This window comes from Carassius gibelio, chromosome B2 (genome assembly GCF_023724105.1).
Source record: "Carassius gibelio isolate Cgi1373 ecotype wild population from Czech Republic chromosome B2, carGib1.2-hapl.c, whole genome shotgun sequence".
Taxonomy (NCBI): domain Eukaryota; kingdom Metazoa; phylum Chordata; class Actinopteri; order Cypriniformes; family Cyprinidae; genus Carassius; species Carassius gibelio.
This window is the reverse complement of record NC_068397.1, coordinates 1,528,973-1,542,494: the sequence shown is the minus strand read 5'-3', so window position 1 is coordinate 1,542,494 and position 13,522 is coordinate 1,528,973. Positions and strand designations below refer to the sequence as shown.

The window sequence follows — 13,522 nt, the reverse complement described above, 5'->3', positions numbered from 1 at the left end:
GTAGTTTAATGAAGAGCAGCGAGTGATTCTGTCTTTTATTTTCATGTTTGATTAACATTGAGACAGATCTATATTAAAATCTACTGTAATGCATGGATCTAATATAATGTTACACATCAGATTTCCCCAAACATCAACTAAACCTTCATGTGAGACATAACAGATTGTGTTTGTGTGAATCTCGACAAGATGTATTTCACAGTAATGTACTTTACAGTGAGATTCTTCACCATCGAGCTGATCTCTTTCAAGAAGGACATTGTTGTTTATCAGTGATAGGATCATAAATTGTGAATATTTTCTGTTGTCTAGTTCACTCTGTTTGATACACAGCTTTCCTCCTTTGTGTGATGGCTTCCTGGACAAACTGAATTTAAGATCTTCAGTTTTTCCTGTGTTTAGTTATTCAACCTGAATCTTTAGTCCTATGGGGATTTTGCTTATAAGACCAAAGTGTGTTGTGCTCCTTGAGACATCAATAAAGATATTTTGGGAAAAATAGATGACTGTTCCCTGCTCAACTTCTCACCAAAGTAGAGGAATGAACATCATCTGCAGAATTAACATCACATTTTAAATAATGTCTAAAATAAGCATTTCCATTTTTTGGAAATTCTGGACATATAAGTCTAAGTAAGTCAGGTAAGTAAGTAATATATGGACAAAAGTAAAGGAACACCTGACCGTAACACCAACAGAGACTTTAATGCGATCTAACTCTAAACACAGACATGAATAAGACTGGCAGTGTGATATAGTGCAGGTGTCTCCTGAGACGCAGAGATGCAGAGCTCGTTCTCTGCTGTGATCCTTCAGGTGAACCGTTTCTCTCCAGTGTCAGTCTTCACGAGTTCAGTCAGGCATCTTTTACACACACTGACAGCATGTGTAGGGTTTTTCTCTCTGGGGTGAATCCTGACGTGCTCCTTAAAGTTTCCTTTGTGTGAGAAAGTCTTTGCACGATGAGGCTTTTTGGGTTTCTTTACCTGCGAGCAGGTTTTTTCTCAACTAATGAAATTATATTTCTCCTTCACTTCATCCTGATCTTCAATCTTCACCATCAGCTCTGAAATAGACTTAAACTATGCTATTCTAAAATATATTTAGGAAACAATTATCATACTAAATTGTATTATATTTTAAATGATTAAAAACGTCTTGCTGAAAAATGAGTAAAACACAGTGGTTTGAAGGATCGTGGTAAAGATTGAAAATGAGTTCATTAGTATTCAGAATCTGCTGTGATCTTTAATTAGAAGATAATTATTGCTTTTTTACCCATATTTTGATATTTTATTTTCATGAGTATTGGATAAAAAAAATTATAACTATTAAAATACATACAATAAATACATCCCATACATAAAATAAGATATGAGCTTAAATAAATGTAGAAATCTCTATAAAACAGAGTCTAGACACATTTAACAATACAAAAACAGGGAAGTATGCATATGTCTGTGCATGCTAACATATGTAACTTTATGTTTGTATGCATTGTGTTGTATCCTGTACAGTCAATGTTCACAGAGTTGTTTCAGTTTCAGCCATTGCTTTAAATGTGTATTAAAAACCTTGAGTTCTGTCAGTGTTTTAATTTCTGATGGTAAGGCGTTCCACAATTTTATGCCTCTTACTGAAAATGATGTCTGACTAAATGTTGTTCTACGTTTTGCGGCTATACAGTTTCTTCTTGCTGTGCCTCTGGTTCTTATTTCACTATTTTGTTTCAAAACTAGTTGACAGAACATTTCTGGTGCAAGGTTGTTCACACACTTAAAAAGTAGTTTTAGAAATTATTTACAAAACTGTCAAAACATTATGCTTCCTAAGAATGAGGCAATCTTACAGGTTTCTGGTCCATTACTTTTAATGCCTGTTTATACAATGACCTAACGGGTGTAATTCTTGTTTGATTGGCCTGACCCCAAACAGTAATGCAATACGATAGATGAGAAAATATCATAGAATACATAAACTGCTGTGCTACCTTAATGGGTATATATTGTCTTATTAATCAGAAGCAGTTTATATTTGTCTTGACAGTTCTGCACAGTCTCTTTACATGACTGTTACGACCCTGTGCTCCCTTTTCTTCCCTGCTGGGGGCGGAATGACCTGGGAGGGTGTGGTTGACTGTACACCCCTGCTGACTGATTTGCACTGATTGTGGAGAGAATAAATGCTGGACTAATTCATCTCACATTACTTCCTCTGGGGAATGGCAGTCTCCAGAGAAGTAATTTGTGCCCCAACCGTTGCTTTTGTTTATCTTTGTCAACATTCCTTACCTTTTGGATTATGATTTCTTTATTTAAACCCTAGACATTATGCTATATTATTTTGTTTAATGGATTATTTTTCATTGTAATAAACAAACTTGCAAGTCAAACCATCTGTGCAAGTGTGATCCTATTTTATGTTACGGTCGAGAACGAGCTGGCCGTGACATAAATTGGGGGCTCGTCCGGGATCCTTTGGTGTAGGAATGTTGGTGAGTATGGTAATTTTTTTTGTGAATGATTACCTTTTATGAATGAGAACTCCGGTTAGTTAGAGTGTATCCAGCTGGGTTGTGTATGCAATCCTTCCGACGGAACACTGTTTGTTGTTTTGTTTGTTATTTTGCCTTTTTTGTTTTTAAGGGTTATCCTGGGTGGAGATTTAACTCTCTGTCGGGGGTACGCTTCCGGACTTTCAGTTTAACTGATCGTTACGGAGTTCAGCGTTTAAAGCCGCCTCGAGCCCGGTACACCTTTGAAGACTAGGTAGGATTTAGTTAGTGTTTTTTTTTTTTTTTAGATAGGAGCTGGAGTTTCTCAGATTTTGGAGGTAAACCCATTCTACAAAATTAGGAAATAATTGCGCTCGTGTGTGTATAGCGCGTTCTTCTCTTCGTGCTTACAATGTGTTTTGACTTGTGGTAAGTCTTCGGAAGTTTTTGTGAATGAGCATAGGTTGCGTAATACGGTGACGTCGTTTTTTTTTTTTAAGTGGCTTATGAGAGTTGTAAACCGCGTCTCACGTGTGTTAGCTAGTAGTTTCGTTTGTGTTATTGCGCGTATACAAATACAAACAAAATGTCTTCGGTGATCGAAGATTTCGTTGCGTGTCCATCAGAAGCTTTGCTTGAGAGTTGTACAAAGGAGCAGTTAGTGCAAATCGCCGAACGCTTCAGTGTTGATCTTACTTCTCAGGAAAAGAGGCTGAAGGAAACGATTGTGACTACTTTGAAGCGGTCACTTATTGATAGAGGAGTTATAGAGGTAAGCGCTGAGTTTATAGCTCCTAGTGAATCGTTTGAGTATACTGCGGAGGTTGATAGTGGAAGTAAGATACAATTTCCAGAATTGTCTTTGCAAGAAAAGCAATTGTGTTTAGATGCCGCGAAAACTCGTGCTGAACGTGATGATCGCGCTATGAAAGAGCGAGCGGTAGAAAGAGAATTTGAAGAGAGAAAATTAGATCATCAGTTAGCTATGCGAAGGTTGGAGCTTGAGTTAGAGAAGGAACGAGAGCAGAGAGCGTTTCAGATAAAAAAAATTGGAGTTAGAATTAGCAGCAAAGACAGCTGAAGCTTCACAAGCGCCTCCTATTCCACAACAGCATGCGAATGCAGGTGAACCGGTGTTTGATATTCACAGAAATATGAGATTAGTGCCGCCATTTTCTGAAAAGGAAGTGGATAAATATTTCTATCACTTTGAACGTGTTGCTTTATCCATGAAATGGCCGAAAAGCTTTTGGACTTTATTGTTACAGTGTGTATTCACAGGTAAAGCTCAGGAAGTTTATTCTGCACTCTCACTCAAACAGAGTGGTGAGTATGATGTTGTGAAATCTGCTGTGTTACATGTATATGAACTCGTTCCTGAGGCATATCGTCAAAAATTTAGGAATTTGATTAAAGCTGATGAATGTACTCATGTTGAATTTGCAAGAGAAAAAGAGAACTTATTTGATCATTGGTGCACTTCAATGAAAGTTACAACTAAAGAGCAGTTGAGAGAATTAGTGCTCTTAGAGGAGTTTAAACATTGTGTTCCTCATGCTGTGGCTACGCATCTCACTGAACACAAGGTGAATACACTTTCTGAAGCTGCTATCATGGCTGATGAATTTGTGTTAACCCATCGTCGTTCATTCAGTTCAGTCGGTCTTAAAACCAACGATATGAGTAAGTCTACGTTTTGCTTTCAACCTAAGACAAAGTCTCCTGTGATGAGTAGGAATATTAGGGCGACAGTTGCTGAATATGCTAGTAAACCGGCACTCTCACGGGACATGGTTTGCTTTTATTGTAAAAAGCCTGTTCATAAAATATCTGTCTTATTCTCAAGAAGAAAGATAAATTGTCGAAACCTGTTGCTTTAGTTTCTACCTCACCATTCACTGTTGACACTCATGATGAGAGAGCTCGTCATTTATCTAGCTCTAGTGATAAAACTGTTGGTCAGTGTATAACTTCCTCTGTTGATTATACACCTTTTATCACTGAGGGAAATGTGTCATTGCCTGGTTCAAACGAAACGGTGCCAGTACGTCTTCTTCGAGATACGGGAGCTGCTCGGTCGTTTCTTTTAGAAGGAATTTTGCCTTTAACTCCTGAAACTGCTACTGGAACCCATGTACTAGTACGAGGTTTTGAGATGGGGTTTGTTGAAGTGCCTTTGCATCGAATCCATCTTTCCTCTGCTATCGTATCTGGTGATGTAGTAGTTGGTGTCCATTCTGCACTTCCAGTTCCTGGGATTACGTTTATCCTGGGGAATGATTTAGCTGGTGGGAATGTTTGGGGAAAGAGTAGTGTGGCAGCTCCACCCAGAGTAGTATCTGTACCCAGGAAATCTGATGTTAACCATAAACAATTTCCTGATTTGTTCCCAGCTTGTGCAGTTACTCGCTCAATGGCTAAACCGCTATCTGAAAATCAAGTTGTTGAGATTCCACTTCATGACACCTTCTTTTACACTGTTACTACAGGTGAGCAAGTATCTGATGTGTCTAAGAGTCCCAAACAACCAGACCTGAAAGCCTGTTCTTCGCTGTCTTCTGACCAGAAATATTCTACAGCACTGCGACATGAATCTGCTGACACATCTGAGTTTCTGTCCACTCTTGATGAAACTAATGCTGATCTCTCTGTTGCTGACCGTTCTCTGACTTCTCTGTTACAGATCTCTCGAGAGGACTTAATAAGAGCTCAGCAGAGCGATGATACTCTTAAACCTTTATTTTCTGCTGAAGGGTCTAAGTGTTCTGATCATCATTCTTCGTACTTCCTTGATGAAGGTCTGCTTTGTCGGAAGGGGGTCATGCATAAAGATGCTTCTCTGGAACCTAGAGCCCAGATTGTAATCCCTCTTCCCGTAAGAGAATCTGTGTTGAAACTAGCTCATGAAAGACTTGCTGGTCATACCGGTGTCCGGAAAACGTATGATCGTGTTACGCGACAGTTTTATTGGCCTAGAGTAAAACGAGATGTGGCTAAGTATATAAGATCTTGCCATATATGTCAGATCACCGGTAAGCCAAACCAGAAAGTGCCTGTTGCTCCGTTGCAGCCTATTCCTGTTGTTTCCACGCCTTTTGAGCATCTGATTATTGACTGTGTTGGTCCTTTGCCCCGATCTAAGACTGGTCATCAATATCTTCTCACTGTTATGTGCCAGACTACTCGTTATCCTGCCGCTTATCCATTAAGGTCTATCACTACAAAGTCCATCTTGAAGGCCCTCACTAATTTTATGTCGACCTTTGGAATTCCCAAAGTGATTCAATCGGATCAGGGTTCAAATTTTATGTCGAAACAGTTTTCAAAAGTCCTGCGTCAGCTTCGAGAAAACCACAATATTTCTAGTGCTTATCATCCACAAAGTCAAGGAGCTCTTGAAAGGTTTCATCAAACCTTGAAGTCTCTTTTAAGATCGTATTGTGTGGAACTCGATGTGGATTGGGAGGAAGGCTTGCCTTGGATGTTGCTGGCTATACGTGAGGTAATCCAGGAAAGCATTGGTTTTAGTCCGAATGAACTAGTGTTTGGACATACAGTACGAGGACCTACTGCTGTTTTAGCTGATGAGTGGCGTACGTCTAAACCTTCTGAAAATGTTTCCGACTATGTGAGTGGATTTCGGTGTAGACTGTATGAGGCACGAGCTATTGCTAAAAAGAAGCTGAGTAAGTCTCAAACAAAAATGCGACAACTTTTTGACAGGAAGGCTAAGTGGAGAAATTTTCAGGTGGGTGATCAGGTATTGGCTTTGCTGCCTCTTCCTGCTAACCCATTTCAAGCAAAGTTTACAGGACCTTACAGTGTAATTAAATGCCTTTCAGATAATAATTATCTGCTGAATACTCCTGACCGTCGAAAAAAAGTGCAAGTTTGTCACATTAATTTGTTGAAACCTTATGTAGTTTCGGTTCCTTCTGTCTCTGTTAGCGTAGTAACCACTTGTGACTCTTTTAATCCAGAACAACAGTCTTCTCTTTCTTGCAGTATGAGTGGTGATTCTTCAGAGAATGCTGATGAGGATGGAAATCTGCTTTCTCGAGAAAAAGTCAACGGACGTCTTAACAACTCTGAGATTCTTATTGATTTGCCTTCTCATCTTTCTTACTTGGCAGAGAAGGAGAGGAATGACATCATTGAGTTAGTGATGTCATTCCCTTCTCTTTTCCTTGACGTTCCTGGTCGTACTTCCGCCATTGAACATGACATCGATGTAGGAACTTCCTGTCCTGTCAAGCAAAACGCTTACAGAGTTAACCCTTTGAAACGAGATTTGTTAAAACAAGAGGTGAACCTAGTTTTAGTTCATGGAGTTCTCCCTGTGTTTTAGTGAATAAATCCGATGGTTCATATCGATTTTGCACAGATTATCGAAAACTTAATGCTGTGACAAAACCGGACTGTTTTCCGTTACCTCGTGTTGACGATTGCGTCGATCATGTTGGCTCTGCCTGATACGTCAGTAAGTTTGACCTTCTAAAGGGGTACTGGCAGGTGCCTTTGACTTCCCGTACAAAGGAGTTATCCGCCTTTGTTACGCCTGATGCATTCCTGCAGTACACAGTAATGCCTTTCGGGGTTCGTAACGCCCCCGCGACTTTCCAATGATTAGTGAACCATATACTGTATGGAATGTCTGGATGCGAGGCGTATCTTGATGACGTTGTCCTGTATAGTTCTTCCTGGTCTGAGCATCTTACCCAGATAAAAGAACTCTTCTCCCGCTTAGCTAGGGCCAATCTTACGATCAACCTGGCTAAATCTGAGTTTGGAAAAGCAACCGTCACGTACTTGGGTAAGGTAGTAGGGAATGGATGTGTGAAACCTATCGGGACTAAGGTAGAAGCCATTTGTAACTTCCCAACCCCCACCACTCGTCGTGAATTGCGTCGATTTCTCGGCATGGTGGGATATTACAGGAGTTTTTGTGACAATTTCGCTAGTGTGGTTTCACCTCTAACCGATTTATTGAGTCCGAAGATAGCTTTTCAGTGGTCTGAGACATGTCAGCAGGCTTTCGAAAATTGTAAAGCTTTACTGGCACGTGCCCCTGTTTTGAAAGCCCCGAATTTTGAAAAGTCTTTCAGTCTTGCGAGTGCTTGTGGTGCAGGCGCAGTTCTTTTGCAAGAAGCTTCGAACGATATTTTGCATCCTGTAAGCTATTTTTCAAAGAAGTTTAACCGGCATCAACAGGTCTACTCCACTATTGAGAAGGAAGCCCTCGCCCTGGTGTTAGCCGTACAGCACTTCGAGGTATATTTGGGGTCAATTGCTGCGCCGATTGTCGTTTATACGGATCATAACCCTTTGGTTTTCTTGAATCGAATGAGAAATCGAAACCAACGACTTATGCGATGGAGTCTCATTCTACAACCTTTCTATTTAGACATCAAGCATGTAAGGGGAAAAGACAACGTGATAGCTGACACTCTTTCTAGAGTATAACATGACGTCGGTGTTGTACGTTTCTCTCTCTTCTCTCTCTTTTTTTTTGCATCTCTAGGGCCCAGAGGTGTTGAAGGACGAGGTGGGGTGAAGAGGATGCTTCCTGGACGGCTGGATTACTTTATTGTGTTGTCCTTTGGTGTTGCTTGATTATCTTTTTTTTTTTCTTTTTTTTTTAGATTCGTTGCCGAATCTTTATTTTAAGGAGGGAGGTGTTACGACCCTGTGCTCCCTTTTCTTCCCTGCTGGGGGCGGAATGACCTGGGAGGGTGTGGTTGACTGTACACCCCTGCTGACTGATTTGCACTGATTGTGGAGAGAATAAATGCTGGACTAATTCATCTCACATTACTTCCTCTGGGGAATGGCAGTCTCCAGAGAAGTCATTTGTGCCCCAACCGTTGCTTTTGTTTATCTTTGTCAACATTCCTTACCTTTTGGATTATGATTTCTTTATTTAAACCCTAGACATTATGCTATATTATTTTGTTTAATGGATTATTTTTCATTGAAATAAACAAATTTGCAAGTCAAACCATCTGTGCAAGTGTGATCCTATTTTATGTTACGGTCGAGAACGAGCTGGCCGTGACAATGACTATCAAGCTTAAAATGAGAATCTAAAGTAACCACTACAAATTTAAATTAATGTACCTCACCTATCTCCTTCTCATCAATCTTTATTCTGAAATTTTCATTGACCTTTCTTTTTATTGAGAAGCACATAGAGACTTACTTATCATAGTTCAGGGTCAGATGATTATTTCGGAGCCACTGTGATACACCATCCAGTTCTTTTGAAAGCATCTCAGCTGCAATCTGGGGGGGTTTTGTTGAGACATATATAATTGTGTTATCTGCATACATTTGGCATTTAACCCTTTTGCAACTGTCTGGAAGATCATTTATATATAAACTAAAAAGTAAAGGGCCTAAGACTGAACCTTGTTGTATTCTGATACAACAAGTTTGAATAGATGACTTGGTGGTATTTATTTTTTAACACACTGCTGCCTGTGTTCTAGATATGATCTAAACCAAGTTATTGCATCAAGTGACAAGTTACAATTTTCTTATTTAAAATAATTTTGTGGTTCACAGTATCAAAGGCTTTTTTCAAGTCCAGAAATACTGCTCCCACTACTTTACCTTCATCTAATGACTGTTTTATCATTTCAGTGAGGTAACAGTTTGCCAACTCTGTTGAGTACCGTGGTCTAAACCCAAATTGTTTTGGCATGTAGAAGATGATTACTTTCAAGATAATTGACAAGTGTTTTGGCAACAGTTTTTTCAAGAACCTTTGAGAGTGCAGGTAAAATTGAAATCGGTTATAATAAGACTAGAGTTATAATAGCCATTTTCCATTGCTGAGGGAATTCATTTGATCTTATGGATAAATATACTACATGTGTAACTGGCATTAAGAGGAGAGAACTGTGTTTTTTTATAAAAGCTGTATCCAAGCCAAAGTTATCCTTGGCCTTAGATTGATGTAACTGTCTAAAAATTTCTCTCTGGTCTACCTCTTTTATACAGAAAGATGTTGTTTGGTCTCTCAGTATGTGTTTTAATTGTACTGGTTGAAAATTGTCAGCCAATTCCTCAGCTGATTGGATAAAAATCTATTAAATTGGTTTGCAATTTCAGTCCTTTCATTACTGACAATTCCATCTATATCTAATTACGCTATAAATTTTTGTTGTTTAGGCACTCGATTAGTTAAAATATTTAGGCGTTTCCAAAGTTCTGAACTTTTCCCTCCTGATTCAGCCATCAATTTCATAAAGTAGTTTGTTTTTGCTTTGCGTAACACCCTAACTACTTTATTTCTTAATCCTTTAAAAACAAATATATCTGTGTTAGTTTTTGTTAATAATGAATTTTTGAGCGCAAGGTCTCTTTTTTTCATCAGCTGGAAAATATCCTTGTTCAGCCATGGTAAAGCCCTTCTACGTTGTGAATACTTCAGTACCTGAGTATATTTCTGATTCACATTTGTTAGTGTTTTCATCATTGTAGTACAGCAGGTATCTAAATCATGAATTTGCTTAACATTATTCCAATTTATATTCTGCAGTTCATCTTCAAATTGAGTTATTTTATTCTTGGGAATACCTGTAAATTCTAATTTATGCCAAATATTACAGAAGGATTGTAGACAGTTTTTGGAGAGCTTTCTAACAATTAAAATCATATTGTGATCAGAAAGATGTTGAAACGTCACTCGCTCAATTCTATTTGTGAAGATCAACTCAATTAGAGTTACTGCTTTTTGTTAATCTTGTCGGATCTTTGATTATTTGGTGGAAATTATGTTTTGAGTAGATCATTTTAACTTTTGCCTAATACTATTACTTAACCAATTTATGTTAAAATCTCCTTGGAAGATAGTCTCAAAGTGACAATTTAACTGTTTAAGTAAGTCATTTAAATCCTTGTAGAATGAAACACCATGTGAGGGGGGATTATATAAAGTGACAATATTAAACTTCATTTTTGTCGACAACAGTGATGCCCAAACATTCTAAAGGTCTGTCCAAATTAATTTGGACACATTTAAATGTTTCTTAGATATGAATCAACACACCGCCACCCCTGTCAGTTAGTCTGTCTTTTCTAAAACAAATATAACCAGGTACATCAATCATGTGTGTTGGAGTATTTCTGTTTAGCCAGGATTCACTTAAACACAGATAATCCAAATTGGAGTCTGTCAGTAAATGTTGAATCTGATCTATTTTTGATGTAATACTTCTAATATTCAGATGCCCTCCAACAATGCCCGTTGTTTGGACAAATCACTGTTTAGATCTGGGTTAAGATTTACATATGGGCCAGGATTTAATTGTATATCCCCACTTAGTAGCAGCAAAACTTGTAGAATCTTGTAATCATGTTATTCGCTTCTTTTTGTGTATTGTTTTCTGTCTTTAGCAACAATTCCAGTATAATGATCTTTCTGCCAAAAAATAGAATAAGCAACATACTGTTCATGTCCAAATTCTTTTTGTCTTGATATATCATTAAAAGGTTCATGATGTGCAGGGACAACTGATTGATTTCTAGCCAAAAAAAAAAGGCCTTGAGCTTTTGGAACAAGCAGGAACCTAATACAAAGCAGCATTGTCCAAATACATCCATTTGTTTCTGTACCTCTTGGTTGATTCTAGTGTTTGATGCATGCATTTCTTTGAATTGAGCTATCTTTGTTGAAAAGCATCGGCTAAAACTGTTACAATCTGATGTAAAATGCTGAATAAAGGATAGGTAGATAGAGCCTAAAAAACCACACCTGTCCTCAGTGGCCATCATGGTTTTGTTTTTGTTTTTCAAAGTAATTCAATGGAAAAACAAGTTAAACAAGTTTTTAAATTAAAAATAACTGTATTTTTATAACAACCTATATTAAAAGTCAAGAAACCAATAAAACAAAAGTAAACATGTGCTGGTCATAAAATTAGAATATCATCAAAAAGATGATTTCACTAATTCCATTAAAAAAGTAAAACTTGTATGTTATATTCATCCGGCAGCCATATCACCCTGGAGCCCAAGACCGGTTTCCCACTGAAGCTAAGCAGGGCTGAGCCTGGTCAGTACCTGGATGGGAGACCTCCTGAGAAAACTAGGTTGCTGCTGGAAGAGGTGCTAGTGAGGCCAGCAGGGGGTGCTCCTGTGGTCTGCTCATAGAAAATCTATGGGGTATTGTGAAGTTGAAGATGTGATATACCAGATCCAAGAATACAGAAGAGCTGAAGGCCACTATCAGAGTAACCTGGTCTCTCATAACACCTGAGCAGTGCTTCAGACTGATCCACTCCATGCCACGCCACATTGCTGCAGTCATTCAGGCAAAAGAGACACAACTCAGTATTGAGTGCTGTACATGCTTGTACTTTTCATGTTCATACTTTTCAGTTTAAGAAAAGGGCTAGAGAGAGGTGGTGTTGGCGCAGTGGATAAGATACATACCTTTGGTTGAGAGACCTGGGTTCGAATCCACTGTGAGACACCAATGTGTCCCTGAGCAAGACACTTAACCCCTAGTTGCTCCAGAGGTGTGCGACTTCTGACATATATATAGCAATTGTAAGTCGCTTTTGGATAAAAGCGTCAGCTAAATGAATAGATGTAATTTAAATGTAGAGCAGTGAAAATTCCCATTTCCACCATCAGGGCAATAATTAAGAATTTCCAATCAACATAAAATGTTACGAAACTGCCTGGAAGAGGACGTGTGTCTATATCGTCCTAATGTGTGGTGAGAAGCAGAGTTCTTCTGGATGAAGAAATTGTCTCTGATTTCTTGTCAGGTGTTCTCTAACCTCATCAAGAATTACAGGAGAACGTTTTGACCTGTTAAACTGGCAAATGGAGGTTTCAAAAAGTATGTAATAAAAGGGTGGCAATAATTGTGGCCAATGCGTATTAGAGAAAAACATTTCATAATGATATTTCCCCACATTTTAAATTATTATTATCCAATGAAAGGATACATTTTTATGATTTTTTAAAATAAAAGATCAAAAGAATTAACAATGCAGATGAATTTTCACAGCCTTTGATCATATTTACCAAGGGTGCCGATATTTTTGGCCATGACAGAATATTTCTGTTCTTAACTCTTTTACAGTGTTTCTGTGGCTCTCGTTTGGAGCTTCACAGCCTCAGGTCCTGTTATAATAAAAACACTCAGGACATCAGAAGAAGAAAGTGTAGAAGTCTGGAAGAAAGGTTCCAGGTTTTTTTGGAAACTCACTATTAAAGCTTCCAACACTTTTTTTTTCTTTTCATGCATCACCTTACAACAAACATGATTAAGTAAATGAAACCATTCCATGGCCATACAAGATCAGGATGAGTTTGTTTCTTCATCAGATTTGTAGAAGTGCATCAGTGTCTGATCAATGGATTCTCTGCAGTGAATGGATGCCATCACAAGAAACAAACTCAACCTAATCTTGGATTTTCATTTTTTTTATGAACTTCTCCTCAAAGGATATAAATGCACATATAATGTTATTTAAATAACATTTATGAAGCATTACTGCAAGAATAGCTCGGTGGCATGTGTTTTCACGTGTTTCTGCAGATGCCGAGCCTCGACGAAGCTCTTGCCGCACTGAGTGCAGTGGAACAGTTTCTCTCCCGAGTGCTTCTTCATGTGTCCCACCAGGTTCCCGTGATAGATAAAGCTCTTGCCGCATTGAGGACAGGTGAAGGGTCTTTCTCCGGAGTGAATGCGTATATGAATCTTCAGGTTTCCTTTGTGAGTGAAGTGGCGTCCACACTGGCGGCAGGTGAAGGGCTTGAGTCCGGTGTGGATCTTCATGTGATGCAGGAGGCTTCCCTTGTGTGTGAAGCTTTTTCCGCACTGATCACATGCGAAAGGCTTCTCTCCGGTGTGGATCCGGATGTGATCTGTGAGGTTGTCTTTGTGGATGTAGCTCTTGCCACACAGATGGCACACATGTGGTCTCAAGCCAGTGTGAACTCTCAGGTGATTCTTCAGGCTCTGCTTGTGAATGAAGCTCTTGTCGCACTGATCGCAGGGGAACGGTC

The 13,522-nt window shown here is 38.8% G+C and overlaps 1 protein-coding gene, 1 long non-coding RNA gene and 1 pseudogene across 4 annotated transcripts in view; 2 read left to right on the top strand and 1 right to left on the bottom strand.

Annotated features, from left to right (window-relative positions):
* LOC127950469 (uncharacterized) overlaps window positions 1-13,522 on the bottom strand; it is a 92,643-nt gene that overhangs the window by 5,096 nt on the left and 74,025 nt on the right. The gene's annotated exons all lie outside the window — the stretch shown is intronic.
* LOC127950443 (tripartite motif-containing protein 16-like) overlaps window positions 1-13,522 on the top strand; it is a 57,894-nt gene that overhangs the window by 32,506 nt on the left and 11,866 nt on the right. The gene's annotated exons all lie outside the window — the stretch shown is intronic.
* On the top strand, window positions 11,486-11,602 carry LOC127951707 (uncharacterized; annotated as a pseudogene).